The following is a 27,892-nucleotide window of genomic DNA, read 5'->3' as shown; positions in this document are numbered from 1 at the left end:
GGGATAATGTCTGTAGTTTTGATGTATAACCATGACACTGCATGGACAAGATGTGGTGCCTTTGATTCGCTGCTTCAGTAATGAGAGAATTGACTGACTTGGCACTTTGTATCGATCATTACTCCTATTGATTTGAAAGGTATGGAGATATGGTTGAAAAACTGTATGGTATTGCGGCCTGTTGGTTTATAGACACTTGTATAATGCCCTCGGCCTCTAGTGACAATCTCGATTGTTTACTGTTGTTCCTTCAGGAGTTTGACAGGAATTACCCGCATAGATGGCATTGCATCGTGGGAAGTGGCTTTGGCAGCGACATGACAAATATGGACATGGACTTGATCTACTTCAGAATCGGTCTACTGGATATTCTCCTCTTCCAGACCAACTGAAACCTCATGCACACCACATACACTCCAACACAACACAGACAATACACTCACTCACTCACTCACTCATTCAGAATGCTCATTGTTCTAGCATAATACTGACTAGCATAATACTTTCCAAACATTATTTGGCTGTGCGCTGATGCATGTAACACTTTGATTCCGAACAGTATATCTTGAGCACTACTACCTGGGGTGTTGGGAGCAGCATGGCTTCCAGGGTCTGATAGGGAGGCTTTTTTTTGTATAGACAGTGGGTAGTCCACAAGTTTGACTTTGTATATTCTTTTCTCTATTGAGTCAGATAAATTGAGTAGGAGAAGCACTCAAGATAAAGTTCTGGGATGGTTCACCTGTAGTTCTAGGAAGTATAGTGGGTCATGATTGACAGGTCCATGATTTGAGTTACTGAGTCTACTGAGTGATTTTCTTTTTTGTAGCCCCTTGGCGAGTTACTGGGTGAGGATGGAGTCCTGGTGCTGATCGGTGTTGCCATGAAACATGTTTAATCCATCATTTTCTATTTAGTTTTGCTCTCCCCTGCATTCCATGCACCAGAGAAAACGTACAACTATTTCCGTACTTTCATAACCTTGTTGAGCCATGCACCTGAAGACTTATTTAACCTGGAGTGCAACTTGGGGGCCTTCTGCTTTGTAGTAATTTCTCTCATATTTCAAATATCCTCTAATTCCTAGCTCGAACAAGGGAAGGTCAGGCTCATGCCAACCCCGAAGACAACTGACTCTGGCTCCTGATCGATCTGGTTCCCCCGGGTAAGAATCATGTACATCGGAAAATGTCATGCTCAAACGGCACCAACAAACGCGGAACGTCATCTCGGAGCTACATAGCGGAGGGAGAGGTTCTAAATGGGGCTAAGCCTCTGCCACCGTTTTGTTTGACAAAGATAGCAGTAGTTGAGCGTTGTTTGACAGTACTTGTTGCTACAGCGCATGCTAATGAGTGCTAAGTGCTAACAACAAATGTATGCTATAGAACGGATGTCACCGGTCACACGAATACAAACGAGGGACGCCTTCCTCAGCTGTCTGAGTCTACTGAGTGATTCTCTTTTTTGTAGGCCCTTGGCAAGTTACTGGGTGAGGATGGAGTAATACAGTCCTGACACTACACTCACTCACTCATTCAGAATTCTCATTGTTCTAGCATAATACTGACTAGCTAGCATAATACTTTCCAAACATTATTTGGACATGGACCTTGTACATAAGTTCATATGTATACGTTGTATGATACATTGTTTTTTCATGGAATTGCCTAATTAGCAACAAGAGCTTTATCCAGATTCCAAAGGCAGCATTTGTAGAATTTGTGAATATCGAAAACCTGACCCTACTTTTGCAGCTGCGGAGTATTGTAAGATTATTTTATTATCTGTATTTTTTTATACATTTTTTTTACTATTTTTTGCCTCAAGCTGCTGTCAGGTTTATTCGGGAGATTTTTTGTTAAAATCCCTAAGTTTCTGTATGGTTATTGCACAGTTTGTGTAAAAATGTCTTGACTGCTATAATTAAAGAGCAGTATGCCAAAGGATTAAATGACTTGTACTTTCTTGAATATTGGTCTAAATGTTGATGCTCTGAACATTTTAACGGGCATGTAAGCTACAATTAAAACCTTTGCAAATACACATCAAGGTAACTAACACATCTTAATGTTATTGGAAGGTGTATGCCTGCTTGCTACTGATTTTGGGTTGGAGAAATTCATAAAATTAAGACCACTTTGCTGTCTTTAATTGGTTCTGCTACGCTGGCCATGGCTCGGAAAAGAGATTTACTGTTACTTATTTCTGTGACATGATTCAAACATCTTGTTTCAGTAATCCTATGAATCCAAATTGTTAGTACATGTTCTCCAGCAGGTACTCAATTATGTCAGGCATGTGACATGGTCTACAGCTTGCTACCCATAGGCATCATAGGCTAGATACAGAAATAGCCCATCCTCTTTCTACTTCTACTACCATTTCAGATTGAGTTCTGAGTTGAGATGAATTTCCATGAGATCAGCATATGTCATGTCTAGCTCTACACTATATGACAAAGTCAGTAGACAGTAGACACCTGTTCTAATTACTTGTGTTCCTTGTTCCAGTGAAATGAAACCTTAATGCTACAATAACATTCTAAATCTAGACTATTGTATTTTGTGGAAGGCTGTTTCAGAATGACAATCCCCACATGCCCCCATGCTCTCTCATACAGAAAGGTTTGTTATCATTTTAGCACTATTGTATAATCGTACTATCATAAATCCCACCATCAGTATACGACCAGAGGTAACTTATTATTACACTTCTGCTAGCTCTTGTCCGGAGAACTCCTTCAGGCTATGGACCAGAGCTACGCTTCTGCATGAGTTCAGCTTGGGCAGTTTTCATGGATACAGGATTGGTGGGCACTAGGGACATTCTGGGCACCATACCTTTGGGGAGACTGGGCACTAGGAAGATTTGGCACCAGCAAAGGTGGGCACTGGGGAAATGTGGGCACCTAAGGGTGGAGAAGAGTGGGCACTGGGCAAAGGGTCCATTTGGTTCCATTTGTACTAACACAGAGTTATACATTGATAAATTAACACATTTTACAGCAAGTCTCAGCATAGCTATGTCTGCATCATATGCATTATTAATGCATGTTTTTTTATTTGATCTCTTTTAGGTAATTGTAGATGAGCAGACGTTGAACGTGTTGATTAGTTACACTGTCCGTGCATTGAGTCTGTGCAGTACGTGGACACACCTGGAAGTGCTGCTGACCTTCTCCACAGTAGTGTATGGGAATGGACCTCAATGCCAGAAGGTAGGTGTTTGTTTGGGTGTTCTGTGTGTCACACAGCATAGACGTTGGTTGACAACTACATGGATTAAAGTTCTCAGTCGCCACGACTGAGCTTACAACGTGTCTGACGTGTTGTAAGCTTGTAGATAGCCTAGAGATGATAATATAGTCTTCCAGAAAACCCCAATGATCTCGGATATTTCATAAATGCATGTTAAAGCCTCAATCTGCAATTTCTTCAACTGCCTGGCTGTATGGCTACCAAAACAGAATTATTTTATGTTTTTATGTTAAACTTTTATATGAAACACAGCGCTAGTGTGTGGGGGCTCTGGGGGGCTCTTATCACGCTGTTTCACAAATCGCAGAATAGGACTTAAGCCTAACAAAATGGTTCAGTCGTGAGATTTTTATTTTGCTTTAATCCATGCAACTACTGTTGATTCTTGATTTTTTTATGTTCTAAGTACGTGCATGATTTGTATCCGCACTAGCGGTGGGGCCCCAAGGAGAGTGATGTTGGTAAACTAATGGCTGAACTTGCCATGGAATTTTCTGTTCCATGTCCATGCTCCCCACATTATGAACCCTAGTGGTTTTGGAGACCCCTTGGCCTCTCCTCTAGCGCCACCCTTAGGCCAAACATTCCACTAATGAGTGGATTGTCATGAACCATGTCCTTGCAACACTTTGATTCCGAACAGTATATCTTGAACACTACTACCTGGGGTGTTGGGAGCAGCATGGCTTCCAGGGTCTGATAGGGAGGCTTTTTTTTTGTATAGACAGTGGGTGGTCCACAAGTTTGACTTTGTATATTCTTTTCTTTATTGAGTCAGATAAATTGAGTAGGAGAAGCACTCAAGATAAAGTTCTGGGATGGTTCACCTGTAGTTCTAGGAAGTATAGTGGGTCATGATAGACAGGTCCATGATTTGAGTTACTGAGTCTACTGAGTGATTTTCTTTTTTGTAGCCCCTTGGCGAGTTACTGGGTGAGGATGGAGTCCTGGTACGCTACAGCTCCCCGTCTCAACCCAATGTGGAGTTACGGCGTGCAGCACTTACCTGCATGGCCAGTGTCTGTATCGGGTAGGTCTTTCCAGTCCTACTGTATACCATTAAACTGACTATTTGAACTATTATTACATTGTGTGGCTGATGGTTGACCTTTTAGCCCATAGTGATTGTGATCAATGTAAAACAAAAAGTGTTGAGATGAAATGTCAATGTTGCTGTTTGAGTATTTAAGTCACTATTGTCCCCTTTTAAGAGGTGTGTGTGTGTGTGTGTGTGTGTGTGTGTGTGTGTGTGTGTGTGTGTGTGTGTGTGTGTGTGTGTGTGCGTGTGCGTGCGTGCGCGCATCTTTAGCCTGCGCTTATGTAGGATTCCTGTTCAGCCCAATACAGGAATGCATGTTTTCGGGCGTTCCTGCAAACACTGCAGTCAACCAAACCCCCCAAACTGACGAACTCTTCTACTGCACGGTATGGATTATAGTCTAGATTTGATTAGATTATTTTTGTTGTATTTGTTTTAGTTGTAGTAACTATTATAATATAGTTTATATGACTGCATCTCACCTTGTGCTTTGTGTGCAGGTGATCCAAGGAGCATTGAAGGGTCTTCAGTGCTATCTATCAGGTGGGAAGTGGAGATTTGGTGGAGGGGAAGAGCTTGGGTCTCTGCTTGCCACACTAAAGGTGCGACTTTATTACACTTATATATATATCAATATATTGAAGGTTCTCACAGATGCTGGAAGTCCTGGAATATACCTAAACGTTATTGACTTGGTAACTCATCCTCTCACAAAATACAATATAACATAATAATAAAATGTGTAATGTAGCAATGTCTGAAAAGATAGGTTTTTAAAAAATTGGATGTTACATTTCTGAGAGGGAAAAACTCAATACATAGAATATTATGCACCTTTATTAGTATTTCTTTAACGTTTATTTTCATAATTTGGGGTCATTAACCTTTTTCCATGCATTAATTACTGCATAGTGCTGAAATATAGTTATTTTCTTAAATTGATATTTCTAATTATACAGTGATGCTACTCACTCCTACTCACCCCATTATATTTGATCCTATTCTGTATGTTATTCTGCTAGTGGACATTGCAACATGGACAATGGACATTGTATTCATATCCCTGTGGATATGAATGCAAGATTTATTGGGTAACATATTGCTGTATGTTCTGCAGAGGCTTATGTTTCAGGGAGCTCCAGGTGTGTGTGTGGAGTGGCTGGCTGTTCTTTATCCAGCTCCTCTTCCTCAGTATGAGGGTCTGTCCCACTCCCCACCCAAACCCGCTGAACCTCAGAAGGAAGCTGCCGCACCAGGAAAAGCTTCAGGGGTGAGAACTTAAAGATGCTTTTATTCCTTTTGCTCCCTTTCTATAATAGGCCCCTGTACTGTATTAGTTCATCTACCTCAGTAATCAAACACACACAATAATAACAAAATTGGACAAAGGAAGGATTTTAGACCTAGAACTTAGCACCACTAAAATAAGAGTGTTTTAAATAGCCTTTGCTAAATGTCTCTGTGGCAGAACAAGAAGAGGAAGTCCAGAGGGAAAGGGAAGAAGACCGCTGTGGAAGAGAAAGGAGGGTAGAACGAAGATGAAGATGAGGCACGGCCTGTTGTTCAGAAAGGAGTCAGAGGAGGTAGTGGTGGTGGTGAAGGAAGAAGAGAAGGAGTTAACATTGAAGGAGAGTCCTGGTCTAAAGCCCTTGCTCCTTCTCTTTACCCCTCCTGGAAGAGGAGCAGTTCTGACTCAGAGTTTTCAGACCCAGAAGGTGGAATGCAAAGCAAACTGAGGTAAAAAAAAACAAAAACATTAGTTCATAGTTTGTTTGTTTTTGAGAACAAGGTGTCGTAGAAAAAGATTGGAATGAGGATACTTAAAGGAGCACCTTACTGTGAACGATTGTTCATTGTTTCATTGTTCATTGTTTCTTCATATTTTAGACAATTTGCTATGTGGCCATGAGTAGTAATTCACATTTTAGGTTAGCTAATTGCCCAGGCAGGGACACGGGTAGAACAACAAGAGCATGTTTTTTTTTACGCTGGGTGAGCGGTCACTTCAGCATTTGAATCTTTCAGACTTAACCATGCTTGTGTGCGTCAGGGCGCGCTGCACTGCCTGCTGACGGCGGTGAAGGCAGTAGAGAAGAAGACTCTGTATGGATACTGGTCCTCCTTCATCCCTGACGCTCCTATAGGAGGACCACCAGCCCTCACCCTCGACACCATTATGCTGAAGGACCCATCGCCCTAGGTAAAGCACGCACTTGTGTGTGTGAGTGTGGGGTTTTGTGTGCTAGACCGATATGTCGGTTTGGCCAATACAGTATATAGACCATTATTTGACTTTTATGACGGCAATTATTCAGCCGACGTGTCTATCAAAATGTTTTTTATTAATTGATATGCTTATAAGATTTTTTTTGTGACATAGAAACTGTAAAGAAGTTTTACTTTAAAAAAAAAAAAAAATGTTTTGGGCTTTTCTGTTGAGAATTACAGGAAACAGGGAGTGACACGCAGGTAATCGGCTCGGGAATTGAACTTGTGACTCAAATTAGAGCCTATATGTGGTATGCGCCTTAACCACTAGGCCATTGGCGCCCCTATTTTTAATTTTATAATACGGTCAAAGCATCAGTAATCTGTGGTCTAGGACTCTCCAACATCGGGATCAGCATCAAACCCCCTGTCAGGCTCTATTTGAACTTGTGAGTGTCTGTGTATTATTTACCTCATCATCTCTGTCATCGTCCTCCAGGTGCGTGCGTGTGCTCTCCAGGTGCTATCCGCCCTCCTGGACGGCTCTCGTCAGTTCCTGGGCGTGGCTAAAGACACGTTGTCTCCCTGCACGTCTTTCATTTCATTGAATAATAGAGAAGTGTGTTTTTTATATATATCTTTTTTTATTTTGTCATTGAATGTTGTTGAATTAAATCAATTAGTTAGATTAACAGTTGCACCCCAAGATTGGTCAAATGCAGAGAAGTAATTATCTCCGGGGATCAGTACAAATACCTTTTTTATTTGTTCCAGTGTTTGGCCTACCTGGTGACCAATGCTCCGTACCAGCGGCTGAGACCTGGTCTGCTCACACCGTTATGGAAACACATCCGTCCATATATACGTGACAGAGGTGAGAGATCTCTCCAACCTGGTGAAAGAGAGCTTTAATGATGCTAGTCTGCTGTGTATTGTACACTGATGGTTTAAAGTCTCAGTTCAGTCTGACATCTTGTGTGAATGAAAATGCTTTATTAATAATAAATTTGTAATTTCAGTATAGCATTACTTTTAGCGTCATGTTCCTATCTCATCATTCCCTCTGAGCGTATCGTAAATAACAGGGAGTGAGCAAGAATAATCTCCCCAAGGAGAAACGGCAGAATCTACTTTTTTTTCTTCTCGTTTTTTCACACAGAACCAGGAGATAACGTGATCTTTACTGAAAAAAAGATTTACTGCTCCATTCACTTCCTGGTTACTTAAAAATCCTGTATCTCGGCTCCTGTGTGTTTTTCTTTGTGATGTTTTTTTGCCGAAACATGCTATTTTTAACGGCGTATAAAAAGCGAACGGGAGGTTGCGATGACATTTCTTTTTTTTGCAGAAGCACAGTGAAACCCTCCGTGATTAGCAACCTTCAGGGGATCAATCATACTGGAGATAGATATTCTGTGACTACTTGAAAAGGTAAGAAAATTGAAAGATCGCTGGCAGTCTGGGCCTTACTTAGTTGTAGGATATACTCAAAGTTGACGATTAATTTTCACTCAAATAATTGCGATTAACGGTTTAATTGTGTGTTGGCATTGAACATTGGAACATATGAAGCCTTTTAGGCTTTTAGGCTCAAAAATTGCTCAGGGCAGATATGGCAAATAACTGAAATATACAAATACATTTTTGACATATTTAATAATTTGCATTCATGTAAAAATAGCAGACATAGCTGATCTACAAGCTTGCGACGTGTTGTAATTTGTAGATCTGTTTCTGCAATTTTTTTATATTTGAAAATGTAATATTTAAATAATATATAATAATTCAGCTTTCATACTCACACCTGTCCGTTTGTACGTGTGCAAAAGGACATATCCTAAAAAAATATGTAATATTTGAAAATATTCACCAAATTTACAAACTCCCAACGCGTGGCAACTGGCAACGCAGCGAGTTGTCTGCCAGTAGAACTGCTCTGCAGGGGGCACGATGGCGCAGTCGGTAGCGATGTCGCCTCACAGCTAGAAGGTCCTGGGTTCGGTTCCCGCCGGGGACGCTGTGGGCACTGGGGGCGTGTCTTCTCCTCCGCATCATCAGCGCCCATACCCTAGGTGGGGTTGGCGAAAAGATCTACTCTGTGTGGAGTTTGCATGTTCTCCCCGTGTCTCCTAGCCTAGGGTAGTTAATACCCTCACAAAAACATGTAGTAATCCTGGTCGCTATACCGCCTCCCCCATGCGTGATAGTGATCCGTAACAACATTCTACCAAGACCCGCCCCAGACCCGAAAAGTCGCGCTGTGATTGGCCAGTGGTCACTTTGAGTGACAGTTGGGGCAAACGCAGTCCCCACAACATCATTTACTATTCTGTGCCTATCGGTACATAACTCGGACGGGGCTGAGTTCATGACAGCCGGGGCGCCTGATGGAGGGGAAAGGACCTGGTTGGAATAACGTGTTCCTTCCACGCGCTACGTCCAACCTGGGATTCTGGGAAACTCCCCCCTGTCAGGTGACAAGAAGCTCAGTTGGCTCTCATGCATTGAAGGAGGCATGAGCTCGGCTCTGGGCTCCCTAGGCTGGCGGGGGGAGGGTAGCACCCAGGATCACTTAGATAATTGGCACCGGGTGAAAAAGGGTTACAAAAACGTGGGATAAAATTAAAAAATTAAAAAAAGACACATGTCATAAACCCCAACTGTAACGGATACTGTAGCACATCACTCTGTTTCATTGAATTGGTAATTTTCTGCACCTTTCATTAATCGTGTCTTAATGCATATATGTTATGTGTCCCATATGTTCTCTGTGTAGTTTTACCTATTGTGAACATGACTGAGCGGTAGGCCTGGCTATAATCCCAATTTGCTATTTAGGGCAATACCCTAAATATCCACTTACAGTGTCACAGGTTTGAATCCAGCTCAGATCCCATGTGGCAGTTTCATCCTATCCTACTACTATAATTGAAATTACCTCCAAAAGTTCATCCGGGGTAAAAGTACGTACGATCGCTCCACTTGCCTCCAAACTTGCAACAGACTGTTGATCAGTGCTCTGGCTAATATTTAGGCTTCTTTTCCCGCCTTCAATGTACTTACATATTGTAAGTAAGCAGCTTAACTTCTTTTTGGCCACAGCATCTTTGTTTTGGCCGCTAAGATACCACCCTACTGTGATCACCATGATCAGTCATAACCATATAAGGACTTTCCAATGCAGCTACCACTGCCAAATATGGACTGTGTGTTATCATGGCATCAGGCCACCAACAGGACCATGATGGGATTATCAATGCTGAAGCCCGCATCTCCATGTGGCAATATCAAGGGATAGGCAGCTGGGTCATACATAGGACTGGATGGAGTTCATGGATGTGTGTAGTCTGTCTGTGGTTAGGTGCATCAGCTGTTGTTTTGTACAGTACAGTGGCCCTCATTTATCAACGCAGCGTATAAACCGGCGTATATTTTTCCATATATTCGGCCGTACACCAACGTCGAAGTGACATTTATCAACGCATCCTACACAGCTGATCCGAGCTTACACTTGGTCCCAGCATTGATAAATGTCACGGCTGAAACGAGCGTCATTTAAATAACACGCCCTTAAAATATTCTCAAAACGCCCCGATTTTACGACATGAAGACGAACCAGAATACGACCAAAGACATGAAAAGCCAATAAGAAACAGTCGCCCCCCCCCCCCCCCCCCCGGCTGGCCTTGCCGCACACGCACACGCCTCTCTCTCTCGCTCTCTCTTGCTCTCTCGCTCTCTCTCTCACACACACACACACACACACACACACACACACACACATACACACACACGCGCCCGCCCAACTTTGTCTTTCATGTCCGTGTCCGTAGCGTAGCGGTACATGAGACTCGGGCGGAATGCAGTGATTCCGTGCCGCCACGTTAATATTGGAGCGTCGGGTTTATATCCTTAACCCAGCCAGGTTGTGTAGCCTACATAACTCTCTATGACATAACTCCATAACATAGGACAAGCTACTGTAAGTTTGTAGACACCTCACTGTCCATGAAAACGTGGCCGGGACTCCCGGCGCAAAAGCGCTCGTATATTTTTGAAAATAGCAGATCTACAAGCTCACAACGCGTCGCGATGCAACGCTGGCTTGTGAGCTTGTAGATCTGCTATTTTCAATACAGACAGATCTACAATCTTATCTGAATGACTGTTAAAGCAGTTTGTTTAAATTACTTTATAAAATGATATATTTTCACAGCCATTATTTATTAGTGTAGATATACACATTTAGGAGTGGATTATGTGTCCAGATGCTTGTCAGACAGTCAGACAATGGTGCTCCGCAGGTCTAGAATGGAATAAACGGGTGCAGCCAACGTCAACAACTGGTCTCGACCAGACGTGAGATCTCAGCGTACCGTAGGATAAAGCCCACGTCAGGATATATTGATAAATGCCGAAAATTGCGGTGATTACGCCGTACGCTCATTATTCGGGCTGCACCACGTTGATAAATGAGGGCCAGTGTCCCTACGCTCCGTCTGATCTCCTGGTGCCACAATAACCACGTCAGGGACATCAGGGTTAAGGTGACATTTCTTTGCCCCCTGTGAGCTTTTGGCCTTGAACACCATTTTGAGTTCCCGACTTGGGTTTGCATTGAAGATTTCAGCACCGGTTTGAAAGGACTTTACTAAAAGATTGACTGATTGACGGTTTTAAATTTCATTATCTTGATCAAAGACAAAGATTTGTGAGAATTTGGGTTTGTTTATGCTGTCAGGAAAGATTGCAGATGGAGTATTGTGGTACATCTGACCACTCATCTTGAATGGCCTTGGTCCTTGTCCTTTGAATCCCTGTTAAACAGAGATTGTAGTTTAAGAGGGGGGTCCATGAATGGCTGGAGTATGATTATTCAATACTGGCAACAGGCACCGAAGGACTTGTTACCAACAGGACCTTTTGATGTTTCCGAAGGGAACATGACAGAATAGCATGAATTGCAGCCGCTATCCATAGTCGGTGTGTGAAAGTCAACTATTTGTGTGAGTTGGTGTGGGAGTGTCCAGGCTCTTCTGAAGTGTTTGTCCTTTTTTTCTTTTCTGGTCCTTTTACAGTGTGTTGCGAATAAATGTTCTTTTGCACGAAGCAAGCGTTTGCACTCAGCGCCTCGGGTCCGAAAGCCTACGGATGTTTTTTTTTTGGCATGGCTTTGTAGATGGTGGTGGAAGTTGTAGTTGTGGTAGAATGGTGGTGAAAGTTGTAGTTGTGGTAGAATGGCGGTGGAAGTTGTGGTGGAAGTATTGTTTATTGCAAACAACATGTGAAATGTGTGTCCTCCGCCAGTATGTTTCCACAAATTGAACTGAATAATACCTGTAGTGCGCTCTCCCCTGTACTGTGTAGTGTAGTGGAGTCGTTGTGTCCCGTGTATGGCCATATATGACAACTGATTTATTAGGGCCTGATGCCATGATGACACACAGTCCATATGTGGTAGCTGCATTGGAAAGTCCTTATATGGTTATGACTGATCATGGTGATCACAGTAGGGTGGGATCTTAGCGGCCAAAACAAAGCTGCTGTGGCCAAAAAGAAGGAAAGATGCTGTGGCAATGTTAAAATGTAGGTTTATATTAATTCTGTCAGATAACTCACGAATAGATTGAACCAATATTACAGACCAAATATATGAAACAATATTATAGAATGAGAATACAAGAGTGGATGTAATATTTTATTTTATTTTGGCGTTCAGGCTCTGCAACATTTTTCTCCCTGCTCAGCATAATTAAGACAACCATCATTAACCTTTAAGAGCAGGGAGATAGATATGTAATAACAACCCCCCATGGGGAACAGAACAGATAGCAGAGCCCACTGGTGGTGCTGGGGTGGTTGCATGACAACACCTATGACACACAAAGCAGACAGAAGACAGATGTAAGTGAGCTTAAATAACCCGCCCGATTGGACAGCTGACTGCCACATCAGTGTATGACGTACTGTATGGGTCTGGATGACGCTGTAAACAGCCACATAGAATGAGAATTTATGTAACCTCTCGAGTATATCTGCCGGAACTAACTCGCAGGCTACGTATAATTTGTACAATATGTAAGTACATTGAAGAAGTACTTACGTTGCTTCCGGCAGCCGACATGGACAGTCGCATAGACAATCGTTCTCTTGCGAGCTCTCCAGAAAAAAAAACAAATAGGCTAGTCTTTTTGAGGAAAACACAACTGCATCCTTGCGTAATTTTCCTTATTTTCATCCTGTGGATTATGGATTCATACCTCAACGCCTCATGGATTGTACACCAAAGGGAAAAGGAATCGTACGAAAAAGAAAAGGAGGAATCACACAGTGACTTCTACCTAGCTACTGGATCGGAGCAGAAGCACCCAGGCTATGGCATAGCGTCGATTCACTCGATTCTCACGGCTAATCCGAAGAGAAGAAACAAACCCCTGAATGGTAGATTAAATCGCGGGACGGCTTTTTCTGTTTAATACTACTACTTTCAGGAGACGTTCACAGTAACCCTGGCCCAGTAACCACAAGTTAACAGGCTAGCGGCCGTGGCTAACGTTGCCATTAGCAACGGGGAACAACAAAGCCAGGCTGTAACAAAGAACTTCCGGTTCATCGGAGCTAGCCTAGCTAGTGCTGCTACCGAAGCTAACTACGCCGACAACATCAGGGGGGAGCCTTTGAGGGAGCAAGTGGTGGAAGTAAACGGCACCCAGTCCCCTCCCCTCCCAGTGACTTGTGGTGTTCAACTTTAATTTCATAATTGAAGTCAATGGCAGTCGGATTGGGCTGAAACCATGCCCAAATATATCATTACGTTATAGATGCATCATAGGTGACTGATGTCACAGATTGGTCACATGAAGTCTGTGATCAACACCAGGCCACGCCCCTTATTGGACTCCGTCTTATTTTATTTTATTTATTTGTTGCTGTTGTTAGTCATTGCTTCCAGTTCCCACCTGATGTTGTGTGTGAGTGCTGATTGGTCAAGATCGTACTGAATAACTGCTAGCTTGCATAATGTCTTGAGACTAGCACTCAAGTCTAAGACGCACAGGTCATCAGGTGTGTCGTATCCTCCAAAGAGAATGATACGATCTCCCACAATGCAACAGCACATCCCACACATCCCACACGGTCCTTTCCCTTTGGGCTCAACCTTCTCACAGGAGAAGGCCTCTGGACTGAATTTCCACAGATCATTGAGGGCAGCCATATTACCTCCACCAAATATGTACAACTCTCCATTGTATGTAAAGGCTGAATGACCCCAGCGTCTGTCTGTAAGAAGTTGTGCAGAAGGTGTGTTCAGCCAGCAGTTGGTCTCTGTGTCAAACACTCTGATGATGTTGTTGCAGGTGGCTCCGCCCCCAAATACAAACATCTTTGTCCCGATGATGGTGGCAGAGTGAAATGATGAAGCAGGTGGTGTTGGTCCTCTGGTGTTAATTAAATGCCAGACCATTGTGGTGGTGTCCAACATTATGGTGGTGTCCAACGCCAATTGTGTGGCATTATAGTATCCAGTCACAGAGGTCCATCCTCCATGAATATACATGACCTTCCCCAAGACACAGGCTGAGTGGTGAATCCTCGCCTCTGGAACAGTTCCAGAAACCTTGGGCTTGAACCATCTGTGGGTGTCGACATCAAATGCATAAAGCACATTGCAGTACTCCTTCGTGTCATTTTTATAACCCCCCCAGATATAGATATCTTCTATCAGCACAGCTGTGAGGTAGCAGCGATTGGATGGAACCTCAAGGTGACATCCTCCTCTTCCAGTTATCACTGGGGTCAACTTCCTCCAGCGTAAAGACACTGTGTTGAAGACGTGAACATCAATCTGATCCTTGTTGATGTTCATGACCCCTCCAAACGAGTAGACTTTGTCTCCCACGGCAACAGCAGCATGATGCTTTAACTCTGGTCCTCTACTCAGATTCAGCGTCCAGCAGAACATTTCTCACAAACGGCTCCGCCAGGGATCAAAGACAACTCCTGAAATCCTTCTGTGGAAATGAATGGCATCCTATGGAGTGCACAAGCACTTATATTGGTTGACTGATGCAAACATCACATACATTTTAGCCAATCAAAGAAGCCGTTGGCTGTTGAAGTCCCTAATATGGCAAATTGTTCTGAGTGACGTCATGAAAATGACATCATCAACATGGCGTCAGAGACCCACATTGAAACCAAACTGTTAATAGACCCTGTCCTGTTGAAAATAAATCTAATAGGCCTATTAGGCCAAATAAGTAGACGTTTGTCTCCCATGGCAACAGCAGCATTACATTTATTTGGTATCCATTCAGATGCAGGCTCAGCAGAGAGTACGAAGGGAACCAAATGGACCTTCAGCATTAAATGAACACTGAGCATTGTACATTAGAGACCTGCACATTAGGGGGGACCAAGCCAGAAGAGAAGAGGCCAGCGACGACCGTAAAACGGGTCACAAGCGGCCCTGCCGAGACCGCGAACCAGCACGGAAGGACCGGACACCGCACCTGGATACTGGCGGCGCCCGTCCAGGTTCGGCCCGCCGGTGATGGACTCTCTCTGGCAGCACCCGTCACGTGACAGTTACACTACTGTGTAATATAGAGTCTGATAGTTACACTACTGTGTCATATAGAGCCTGATAGTTACACTAATGTGTCATATAGAGCCTGATAGTTACACTACTGTGTCATATAGAGCCTGATAGTTACACTACTGTGTCATATAGAGATGTCCAATCAAACCATTCTGTTTCCATCTCTCTCTCTCATCAATCTATTGTTTCCATGTCTCTCATATAGAGCCTGATAGTTACACTACTGTGTCATATAGAGATGTCCAATCAAACCATTCTGTTTCCATCTCTCTCTCTCTCTCTCTCTCTCTCTCCATTCACTGGCCCCGTATTATCGCTGCTTGCAGCTATATTTTTAGTTATATTTTAGTCATCTGAAAAGTTCAACTTTCTGTCTGTCTGTTTTGTCGACTAAATGTCATATGATTATAGTCGACTAAATCTACAGTTGATTTAGTCGACTAAAATGTGTTTTGGCCGTGCCTTGATGGCGTCGTAATGGCTGATTTTACACTTGGTTGCATGCTGAAAATAGCCGATATACAACTGCGACGCGTTGTGAGCCAGGGGTAGTCGACTAGTCGACTACCACTGGGTCAATCACTTCTATAAATTCCTGTGTCCTTTTTCCAGCCCATGATCCTAAAAAAAAGAAACACCCCCTCACCTGCCTCTTCTCCTTTTTCAGACGTGAATGTGCGTGTGTCAGTCCTGACGGTCTACGGGGCACTGGTAATGACCCAGACCCCTCTCCCAGAGGTGCAGCTCCTCCTCAGACAGCCAGAGGGCAGCAGCAGTGCGGGCTCCTTTACGCCGCAGGAAGCCGCCCTCAGCTGGACACAAAGAGATGGAGTCCCTTCGCCCTCACACACACGCCAACCACACACACCCAACACAACCCGCAGCGTCCACCGCACACCCTTCACCTCACGCTCCTCACACCCCGAGCGAGGCGGAGGCCGGCTCGCCGTAGCTGCTACAGTTGTGCATTTCCCTGGTGATTCAGCCCAGGGAGGACAAATTAGACAGTGAGGGAGTGGGAATGGGTGGAGCTGAGAGAGAGAGAGAGAGATAGAGAGATAGAGAGATAGAGAGATAGAGAGATAGATAGAGACAAATGGAATAGATTGAAGAGACAGAGAGAGAGACATGGAAACGGAATAGATTGAAGAGAAAGACATGGAATAGATTGAAGAGAGAGAGCCATGGAAACGGAATAGATTGAGTCATGTTTTTTGCATTTCAACTTAAATGAGTCTGCATCAAGTGAGGCTTGAACCGGCAACCTTACGGTCATGAAGCACTCTTAGGTAGCTGCAACACTACCTATAGTGCTATATCTTTGTCAAGGCTGATATTGTCTGTTGAGGATCACAAACTCTTGCCTTCTGTCATGACCCAAGCCCCTGTTTCACTAACACTAAGATCACTCGTTCACAAACCATTTACCAATGAAGAAATTGTACATCTCCTCAGAACCAAAATTAGTGAAAGTAGCCGATCTACAAGCTCACAAACCATTAAAAGTTGTCAGATTGTACATTGGCTATTTTCACAATGAAGTATGTTATACATTGAAAAAACATACTCTCATTGCTATCTGAAAAGTTGTGAGATTGTAGATCAGCTGTATGTAAAAAACACTCAATTAAGTATTTCATGTTATCTTTAACAATTGCAGATGTATTCATTGATAGTCATGTTGTGTGAAATGCAACTTAGATGAAGTCTGCACCAAGTGAGGCTTGAACTGGTGACCTTCAGGTTGTGGGGCACACATTTAAGCGAGAAGCCACCAACAGACAAGAACCTGTGAAAAAGGAGATCACACAGATCATACAGTTTCACGCAAATAGCTGAAAAATCCTGGGTTTAAGTGTTTTTCAAACTGCTCAAGATTGCGGACAATCTAAGGGCGGTGCTTACTGGTCAACGTGATAGATGTGTTCCTCATTAGTCAAGGCACATGTGTAAGCAGGTCTAATGGCTGTCGGCCAAACGAGGCATGACTTTTGCCTGTTTAAAGTTTCAATTTTCAAAAAATTGCTATAGCGCCCCCGTTTGACCAATTGGAGTAAGATTGGTTTCAGTGATATTTGGAATGGCCCTTTACATTTCTGCAAAGTTTCAAAGAATGGTAAGTCTGCATGTATGTGTTAGGGGCAGATGAATAATTGTCATAAAACTGCAATATTCATTGGCTCATTAAAGCTTCATTTTTTCACTTATGGAAGATATTTTGCAAAAGTTTTTTGGTATAGGTCCAAAGTTCATGTGTAAAAAGTTTCGTGCAGATCACTCAAAAATCCCAGGAGGAGATAGGTTTTAACTGTTTTTCATATAATTCCAAATGGTGGGAGATCTAAAGGTCAGAGGTCAAAAGTCAGAGGGTGAAAGTTGTTCAGCATGAGGAGACGCATGTGTGCATCGAAGTTTCATGGCTGTAGGTCAAACACGGCATGAGTTGTACCTGTTCAACAATAATAACGCTAGTTGTTGGATAGGAGATACATGACATAATTACAATATAAAGTGGCCCTAAGCGACCGCTCTCTCAAACCACTCCTGACTCACATGCCATGCTAGCATGGAAGATGGAATTGAGAATGTAATAATTAACTAGAAAATGTGCTCCTCGGAGCACAAGTCTCCGCCAGCAAATATTGATTAATCCTGTCTAAGCTATTTATATTACGTACTGTATTGTGATGACACCAGTGTGTCATAATGTATTGCTCCGCCATTTCTCAGCCATTTCGTGATTATTCCTGTCTTACCTCACTTTGAAAGAGACACAGACTCTTTCAAAGTGACACATCTATTTATAGGCCACTATACGTCATGCGTCTCACTAGCCAATCAGAGCACACTCTTTCAACGTATTGTCACGTGTCACGTGAGGCTTGACCAATGTTAGCTTGGCCGAGGGGGGGGGGGCGACGGAAAGTGAAAACATAGTCTCCTGGCGGAGACAATAAGAATGTGATACTTAACCCACCTTTTAGAATTTAGATGGAGAGTGAAAAAGTTCTTTAGGAGTTTTGAACCTTTAACCAACGGTTCCTAAATCACTGATTTATCTCACATGCTAGCTGGCATGGAAGATGCAATAGAGAATGTATTACTTCACCCACCTTTGAGAATTTAGACAGAGAGTGAGTTTTTTTCTTCTGGAGTTTTGGCCTTTAAACTTTCTGTTTATAAACCAGATTTAACGTTTGAGCCACACTGGCATTGAAGATGAAACCGAGAATGTAATATTTAACCCACCTTTTCGAATTTAGATAGTGATGATAATGTTCTTGATGAGGTTTCCCTGAACCTTTTATTTATGAAACCCTGAATAATACCTCGAGCCACACTAACGTGGAAAACTCACGTAAGAATGCAATACTTAACCAACCTCTTCGATTTTAGATTGAGAATTGTTGGCAAATTATATCCTTATATGGCAACTGATATCCTTTTTAAGCCTTAGTTATTATGAGCAAATGACTTATATCCTTATATGGCAATGTATATCCTTTTTTAGCCCTAGTGATTAAAGAGCCAATGTGTGCGTTTTTACTATTACTGTTTTTTCAAGTCCCAGTTACTAAGAGCAAATGTGTGTGTCTTCATGAGTACTGTTGTATTGTTGTTCGCATAGACCCTAACAGAAAACACATTATTAACTTATGAAATCATTATAGCCTTGCTAGAATTATGTCCTTAGAAATACAGTCACTGTGATAAACATGATCTATTCGCATGGCAGAACGCTGTGTTATCTCCCAGAAGACACAATTCACTTCTAATGTCTAGGACCGTCACGGTTAGAGAGAGAATACAATGGTGTCTGATGCGTCTATTTTGACATTCCCAGGTGCTGAGACTAGGCTGGTGAGACCAAGACCGTCGGCTGGACCTGTAGAGAACTTGGACCAACGGGGATGCTTACTGCCGGCCGATGCTTTGAGACAGTATGCCCAGACTGTTATCTGTAGGGAGGATGTGCTGCATTCCATAGGTGCGAGGCACTCGGTCCGTGGATCCAAGGTCGTCATTCAAACCCGTAAATCAGCCAGGGGGGACCATTTGCCTACCCTGATGAAGAAACCATGGTGGACCGACAGCGACTTCTTTTGATAACTTTTAGTATAACATGTATAGGATATTATAAATAGGCTCCAGGGACAGATAGCGGGGCTCAGACCTGATGAACTGACCTCGAAGTAACTTGTTGCTGTTAAGGACAGTTGATTGGGAGCCCAGAGATCTCTGTTAAGTACATTTCTATATTCAATCTGTAATTATTATTAATTATTTTAACTTACTGCTTTATTATTAAATAATACACTTCATTTTAACAGTCTTGTCTGCTCTTAATTTCATCAATTCAACGGACGCGCGGAGACGTGTGATCTGAAGGGTTACAAATTATTACATTGCACAATTTGTCTGTTGTTTTAGCCCGGTCTCCGAACAGAGTGAAAAATGATATTAAGGAGTTTCAAACTCTAAACCCAAGGCCTTTTATAATAATAATAAAAAAGGTTAATTAAACATTGGCAATGGCATTTGAATATGCGTTAGTGTTATTCTATGTACTGTTTGAGATTATTGTGGTGCCTTAGAGATGTCAATCGAATTGGCCTTTGTATTTGTCTAATTGCTTATCTCCCCCATAACCTCAGAAATATGTTTGCGTGTATGTTATTTAAATCACTTTAAAATTGGTGGTGGCAGCGGGGCCAAAGCAATATGACTGTATATGCTGTACTGTACTGTTGTGGCATATGGGGAGAATTTTTTTTTTTGTAGAATCTTTTACCATTCTACAGGTTTTAAGATGTCATTTTGTTCATAGTTGCCCCACCTGGAGCTCTTTGATATACCGTAACTACTTAAAACAACTGTAGGTTACAGCAGCACTCAGGTGCAATACATTTTTTTTTATCCTGCAACTGGAGCCCACAGTGTGCGAGCGTTCTCTTTCAATTAACAACTGTAGGTTATACATTATTTCTAACATTTTCAGCTAAAGGATATATGTCAAGACACTGTAGCAAGAACCAAAACTGCACTTTAATCCATGCAACCGAGTGGGTTATACAGCATAGTCCCTTCTAAAACATACACTGAAATTGGGTGTAGAATCTTTGTTTTAAAGGCACCATTTTAATGAGCTTAAATGGGGTAAATCTGAATTTTATATTTATTGGTGATTTCTAACAATGTTGTGTCTTATCTTCCATCATTTAAAATATGTTTTGAAATTGTTTACAATTGCAATAAAGTGTTGACAAAGATCGCATATAGTGTAATTTGCTCCCTCTAGTTTACAGCAAGTCTCCCAACTAGTTCTCATACAGTGTTCCCAAGATCACCAGTTCAAAGTCCTTCTTTTGACTCCAAAGCATGTTTTGAAGACTAACATCCAGATCAAAAAAAGGAAGGAAAATAGCAGATTTATAAGTTCACAATGCCCTTTATTGTCATATCTTAGTCACTTATTAGTTTTAGATAACCAAAACTAAACCAGTTGTAATCAAACAAAAGTTTTGTGTACATTTGCTGTTAAATTAAATTGATTGGTGCCTAATTGTACTATTCTTATGACCACAGCTTCTTTGATTAGCTCTTCCATTTCATGTAGTGCAACAAACACCAATCAATTAAATACAAAAAACAGAAAGCTGTGCTGTGAACAATTTAGCCTAAGTATTATGACATAGTGTATGACTTTTTTAACAGTAGCCTTACTTTTTTTTAAACTACCATATTGCCGACAAATTAAATGCACAAGTTGTCCGAAAATATATACAATTTATATGCAAGTTCATAAATATATAATTCAGTTAGGCTTAAACATGAGGAATGTATAGTGAATATTGGAATTATCGCCTACCAATCTACAATGCGATAGCCTATTATATGCGCCATGCATCCAACCAATAGTCTGTGCTCAGGAATGTGTCAAAAACAAAAAAATCTCAATGAATTCAAGGCTTCATGGAGTGTGTAATTGATAGAAAATAAGTATTTTTTGGGTGAACTATTCTTTAAAGTGTCTTGTTCAAGAACACTTTGACACATTGCTGAGGCCTGGAATCGAATTTGAGATTTACGGCTTGACAGGCAGGCTCTCTAACCATTCAGCTATGGCCACATCATCAGCAGTGATTCTAAGGCACTTGTAGGCCTACTCTGTAACAGTAAAGGGGTTTCAGGGGAAACCAGTAAAATGAGGAATGATATAATAAAAGACTGTCTTGCTAATAAAGCGTCATGTCTCTCATTTTCTACAATGTATTTGATATTACCTTTATATTATTTAATAAATTATGCATTTCATCCTCTATATATTGTCCAGCAACCTTTATGATAAAGGCGAAAAACGATAGTAAACCCGTAGGAGCCAGATTGCTCAGATGCCAAAGATCCTATACTGGGATTCAATCCCATGACCTTGTGGTCCGAAGTCAAGAGCTCTTCCAGCAGAGCTAACCAAGCACACTAACCTTCATACATTGGCATTACATGAACGTGATGGGTCATTCCACCAAATTAATTAAAGCCATTTGGCTCATGCACTTTACAAGTGAGCTTATTGTCAGCAACAGCCAAGAACACAGGAGTTTATCCCTGTTACATATCTGTGTATTTAAGAAGGGTGCTATTTATTATAATTATTGCACAGTGTTTGGTATGCACCCTGACCTTCCTTCATTCATTCAGCTCAGGTCCTACTGTGGAGGAGACCTGGCAGCCACTGATTGGCTAGGCACCTTCAATCAGACTGGACCAATCACTGAAGAGGCCTCCTATTTAAGAGCTGTCAGCAGCTGTGTGCATTGACAGTGTGTAACATGCTGGCCATGGTGTTACACACTGTCCATGGAGATGGTGCTCAGGGAAAGTTTGGTCTAAATGTGGTGTCCAAAGGTTTGGTAACACCACGTTCTTGACATGCACCCTCCTGGAATTGTTGAACCCGTTCATGTTCTGTTTTGGTACATCCTGTTTGTGAAAATGTTGAACTTGCTAAGAAGACATGTTAAAATGAAGAGTTTCGGGGCAGCCTTCGGCTGACCGATTGTTAGATTACTTGTTAAGCAGTTTGATTTGATAACTCCATAATACAACTCTGTTTGTGATTTTTGCCTATAGAGCTACCGGCACCAGTTTCTTGTACAAAGCCAACTTTTGATATAGTTTAGAGTAGTTAGATTAGAGTAGAGTTCTCTTGTAATTTTCATTTTTGTGTAGATAAGGTTAGTAAGAGGTTTAAAAGTAAGGATAGGTTTAGCTTGGTTTATTTGGTTATTGCTTTGTGCCAGGGCTCATTTTCTGTGTATGTCTAAAAGTTAAATTCTTGTCTTGAAAATTGTCTATTTGCAAATTCATTGTATGTACAAATTCATTTCAAACCTAAAAAGAAACCAAAGGAAGGTCATACAATAAAACACCATTTCACTTGCCAACTTTATGTCGCAATCCTTCACTCCTAGACTATTACAGCACTAGACCCCATGGAGACAGACACATGCTGATTTGCCATTTCCAGGATTTGATTTGAGTCATGAGTCCCAAGACTCAAGACCCAAAAGAGTCTTGAGTCGAACGCCTTAGATCCAAGTAGGCATCAAATTTCTCTTTTGGGCCTTAAGTCCCAAGACTCAAAGGCCCAAAAGAGAAATTTGATGTCTACTTGGATCAAATGCGTTCGCGGGAGTAATTGGTTCGACTCAAGACTCTATTGGGTCTTGAGTCGAACCGATTACTTAATATTTTGGACACAGCTGGTTTCTGCCCGACAGCACAGCTATACAGTAGGCTACTACTGTCAGGACTTGACTGTGACAAACTATGTAGGGGAAGAAAACTGATTATTTGTATTGATAATTTATCATTTGTATATAAACGCAATGAGATTATTCTAATGATGCTTAATCTCTAAATATATTATTTTGTGACAGTGTGAATACCAGACTGGTACATTTTTGTATTTAACTGAATAAATTGTTCAGTTTGATTACAATTCATATTTATAGCCTTATACAGTTTCCATACTGTTAGCTGATACATAAAGATGTTCCCTTAATTGTGTCTTGTGTCTCTTTGTGATTACAGTTGGTTGATGAACCATAATTATTGTATTTTAGTCATGTTTAATTCTTGGTTATTACTCCATCAATCGTTCTGTTTTTGTTGCTTAATCATTTTAAATAACGCTCACCTTATTTTAACTGAAGCGTTTGTTGTTCCCTTCAGATTGTTGTGTTGACATCCGTCACATCTTAAATAAACAGCTTTTAAAAAGACGTTTCGTGTATGTGTGTTTGGGGTATGTATGTTTGATTGAGTGTTTAACCCTCTTTTTGGACAGACTGACTAAAAAGACAAAAAACTGCTGTTTGGACGTCATCTAGTGTCCATCAGCAGACACTACATCTGTCTGAGGATATGGGTGTAAAATGTATGTCATTTCAACAAAGAAACATTTAGCAAAGCTTTGTACGAAACCTTTTTCTTTATGTAGTCTGTTATTTCAGTGCAAATATAATCATAATATACAGAGCAGTATATAAAAATAAAACAAGTCCAAAAAGTGCAGTGTCACAACACCTGTGGTAGAAAGAGTACTCACATTTCTTTATTTAAGTAAAAGTATCAATACTGCAATAGTACTCTGTTACAAGTAAAAGTCCGGAATTCAAAATGTACTTGAGTAAAAGTACAAAAGTATTGGCATCAAAATGTACTTAAAGTACCAAAAGTAAAAGTACTCATTATGCAGAATGTCACAAATGTCAAAAATCACAGGCAATTTTAAAATAGTCTGCATTGTGGCTTTATTTATTGTATGATACACCAGGGGTCTTCAACAGGGGCTCCTGGACCCCTAGGACCCCTCAGAGATACTGAAGGGGGGGCCGCCAAATCTTTGTGTGATAGGGATTTTTTTTCTAATGTTTTACATTAACCACTTGAACCCTTGCCTCCCTATTCTGGGGGGAACATTAGCCGAAAATAGCATACAAGCTTGTAGATCTGCTATTTTCGGCAAATGTTGTGTGTACAGGGGAAAAAAAGAGCAGGTCAAAGCTGAAGTTTACAAAGTATTGAGGGTTTTAAGTGGTTAAATGTCTGAAAACACAAATTTAACATGAATCCAGTATGTAGCGGGGGGTCCCTGCTCCATCTCTCACTCAGCTAAGGGGTCCTTGGCCTGAAAAATGTTGAAGACCTCTGATATACCCAATAAAGCTTTTAACTGGGTGACCTGCAAGCCAGTGTGCAGACTATTATTTTAGAATATTTAGTAAATGAATGCCCTACTTTGACATACAAGAGGAAGGAAGCTGGCTAAGTATCATAAGTGTCCTTGAGCAAGACACTGAACCCCTACTGCTTCCGATAGTACAGTACGTATAATGATAGTATGATAAGGTTGGCAAGGAATATCACTTCAAACACTAGCCATGCTTTGTATGGAGAATATAGGTTGCTGCCTTCAGGAAGGAGATACAGTGTTCCTACATACAATAAGGTCAAACTGAAGAGGTCCTTTGTCCATCAGACGACACTGAGGCTTAATCAGGAGTTATAGGCCAAGGGTAGGCTGAGAGGTGGACATTGCTCTTGTCTTTGTATGTCTTTATGTATGTATTTTGTATTGTGTTTTGTTTTTCTTGTGTCATGTCAAATGTGTGAGCTGTTTATTGTTGCATACATGGCTGCTGGGTCGCAAGACAAATTTCAGTGTGAACTGACAATAAAGTATTATCGTATATCGTATCGTCTTACTGTGGACATGTTTGCCTGAAAAGGAATCTTTGAAATGTTGCATAGTTTTAGAATTGTACTCCTTTAAAAGTTCAGAGATTTAGAATGGAGGCGGATGGAAGGTTTTGGGACCTCAAAAAAACACTTTCACCTAGAAACTCCATTCACAGTTCAAAAAATCCACCTTACTGTGGACATGCATGCTTGAGATTTTTTATTTTGAAATCATTTGTAGTTTTGGAGATATTTAACTTTAAGCGCCTCATGCATTGTCGATGGCAATGGATATTTAAAGGGAAAAGGGTACAAACTTTGGCAGGCTAAGTTAACAGAACAAGTCAGAACCTCTGTGGTGCAGTGGTTTAGATACAGGACTTGCAACCAGAAGGTTACAAGTTCAAATCCATCCAGGACAGGTATTCGACTCTTGCACCTTTATCTGATCTTTCACTGAACTAAGTGCAAGAGACCATAGAAAGTGTGTACCATGGTGGAGCAGTGGTTAAGATTCAGGCCTTGCACACTGAAGGTCCTGAGTTCAAATCCCACAAGGACATCTTTCTAACTTTTACCTGGGGCTTTTACCTTTATATAATCTTTCAGAAAATGACATGCAAGTCAACAGAAGTAAGAACCTCTGTGGTGCAGTGGTTTAGATGCAGGACTTGTAACCAGAAGGTTCCCGGTTCAAAACTAACTGGGGCACTTTTTTTTCCCCCCCAAGACTCAAGACCCAAAAGAGTCTTGAGTCGAACCAATTACTCCCGCGGACACATCAAATTTCTCGTTTGAGCCTTGAGCCCCAAGACTCAAGGCCCAAAAGAGAAATTTGATGTCTCCGCGGGAGTAATTGGTTCGACTCAAGACCCAAAAGAAGGCGAACTGACTGTAAAGATTCAAAATGTCATATATAGAATAGAAACCCCATTCAAACTTTAAAATGTTCATCCTAATATGGACATTTTTGCCTGAAAAGGGATCTTTGAAATGTTTCATTGTTTTAGAATAGTACTCCTTTAAAAGTTCAGAGATTTATAATGGAGGTCGATGGAAGATTTTGGGACCTCAAAAAAACACTTTCACCTAGAAACTCCATTCATATCAATTGTGCTCCACCTTACTGTGGACATGCATGCTTGAGATTTTTTCTTTGAAATCATTTGTAGTTTGGGAGATATTCAACTTTAAGCGCCCAATGCATTGTCAATGCGGCAATGGACATTTAAAGGCAGGCTTACAACTACATACTTACGCCTAGTACATTGAGTCACTACCGAAACGAAAGTTGGTCACTACCGAAACGAAAGTTAAATCCGAAAAAATCACGAAGTGTGGAGGCCAAAATCGTCCCCCCGAAAACCTGTTAGGAGTACGTTTCAGGCAATTTAGAGTTGATTGGTAGTACTTTGTAGTGACACTTTTTTTGGTCCCTAACATTCATCGAGCTCTGGACTTAGTAAATGTATTTTTCACCATAGTAACCTCATTCATACTTTAAAATGTTCATCTTGCTGTGGACATGTTTGCCTGAAAAGGAATCTTTGAAATGTTGCATAGTTTTAGAATTGTACTCCTTTAAAAGTTCAGAGATTTAGAATGGAGGCGGATGGAAGGTCTTGGGACCTCAAAAAAACACTTTCACCTAGAAACTCCATTCACAGTTCAAAAAATCCACCTTACTGTGGACATGCATGCTTGAGATTTTTTTTTAAAAATCATTTGTAGTTTTGGAGATATTTAACTTTAAGCGCCCCATTCATTGTCGATGCGGCAATGGACATTTAAAGGCAGGCTTACAACTACATACTTATGCCTAGTAACCTCATTCATACTTTAAAATGTTCATCTTACTGTGGACATGTTTGCCTGAAAAGGAATCTTTGAAATGTTGCATAGTTTTAGAATTGTACTCCTTTAAAAGTTCAGAGATTTAGAATGGAGGCGGATGGAAGGTTAGGGTTAGGATTAAGGGACCTCAAAAAAACACTTTCACCTAGAAACTCCATTCACAGTTCAAAAAATCCACCTTACTGTGGACATGCATGCTTGAGATTTTTTATTTTGAAATCATTTGTAGTTTTGGAGATATTTAACTTTAAGCGCCCCATTCATTGTCGATGCGGCAATGGACATTTAAAGGCAGGCTTACAACTACATACTTATGCCTAGTAACCTCATTCATACTTTAAAATGTTCGTCTTACTGTGGACATGTTTGCCTGAAAAGGAATCTTTGAAATGTTGCATAGTTTTAGAATTGTACTCCTTTAAAAGTTCAGAGATTTAGAATGGAGGCGGATGGAAGGTTTTGGGACCTCAAAAAAACACTTTCACCTAGAAACTCCATTCACAGTTCAAAAAATCCACCTTACTGTGGACATGCATGCTTGAGATTTTTTATTTTGAAATCATTTGTAGTTTTGGAGATATTTAACTTTAAGCGCCCCATTCATTGTCGATGCGGCAATGGACATTTAAAGGCAGGCTTACAACTACATACTTATGCCTAGTAACCTCATTCATACTTTAAAATGTTCGTCTTACTGTGGACATGTTTGCCTGAAAAGGAATCTTTGAAATGTTGCATAGTTTTAGAATTGTACTCCTTTAAAAGTTCAGAGATTTAGAATGGAGGCGGATGGAAGGTTTTGGGACCTCAAAAAAACACTTTCACCTAGAAACTCCATTCACAGTTCAAAAAATCCACCTTACTGTGGACATGCATGCTTGAGATTTTTTATTTTGAAATCATTTGTAGTTTTGGAGATATTTAACTTTAAGCGCCCCATTCATTGTCGATGCGGCAATGGACATTTAAAGGCAGGCTTACAACTACATACTTATGCCTAGTAACCTCATTCATACTTTAAAATGTTCGTCTTACTGTGGACATGTTTGCCTGAAAAGGAATCTTTGAAATGTTGCATAGTTTTAGAATTGTACTCCTTTAAAAGTTCAGAGATTTAGAATGGAGGCGGATGGAAGGTTAGGGTTAGGATTAAGGGACCTCAAAAAAACACTTTCACCTAGAAAC

General features: G+C 41.2%; 1 pseudogene across 1 annotated transcript; it reads left to right on the top strand.

Moving 5' to 3' along the window:
• Nucleotides 1–598: 598 nt before the first annotated feature.
• Nucleotides 599–23,211, top strand: LOC311062872 (HEAT repeat-containing protein 6-like; annotated as a pseudogene). The gene is made up of 12 exons: nt 599–610; nt 3,080–3,220; nt 4,800–4,901; nt 5,417–5,569; nt 5,768–6,036; nt 6,325–6,499; nt 7,007–7,381; nt 9,284–9,311; nt 14,903–15,045; nt 15,777–16,085; nt 18,954–19,097; nt 23,204–23,211. The product of its transcript is annotated as a HEAT repeat-containing protein 6-like (transcript).
• The last annotated feature ends 4,681 nt before the right edge of the window (nt 23,212–27,892 follow it).

Source organism: Gymnoscopelus microlampas, assembly GCF_963454915.1.
Source record: "Gymnoscopelus microlampas genome assembly, chromosome: 16".
Lineage (NCBI taxonomy): Eukaryota > Metazoa > Chordata > Actinopteri > Myctophiformes > Myctophidae > Gymnoscopelus > Gymnoscopelus microlampas.
This window is presented reverse-complemented; position numbering and strand designations above follow the sequence as displayed.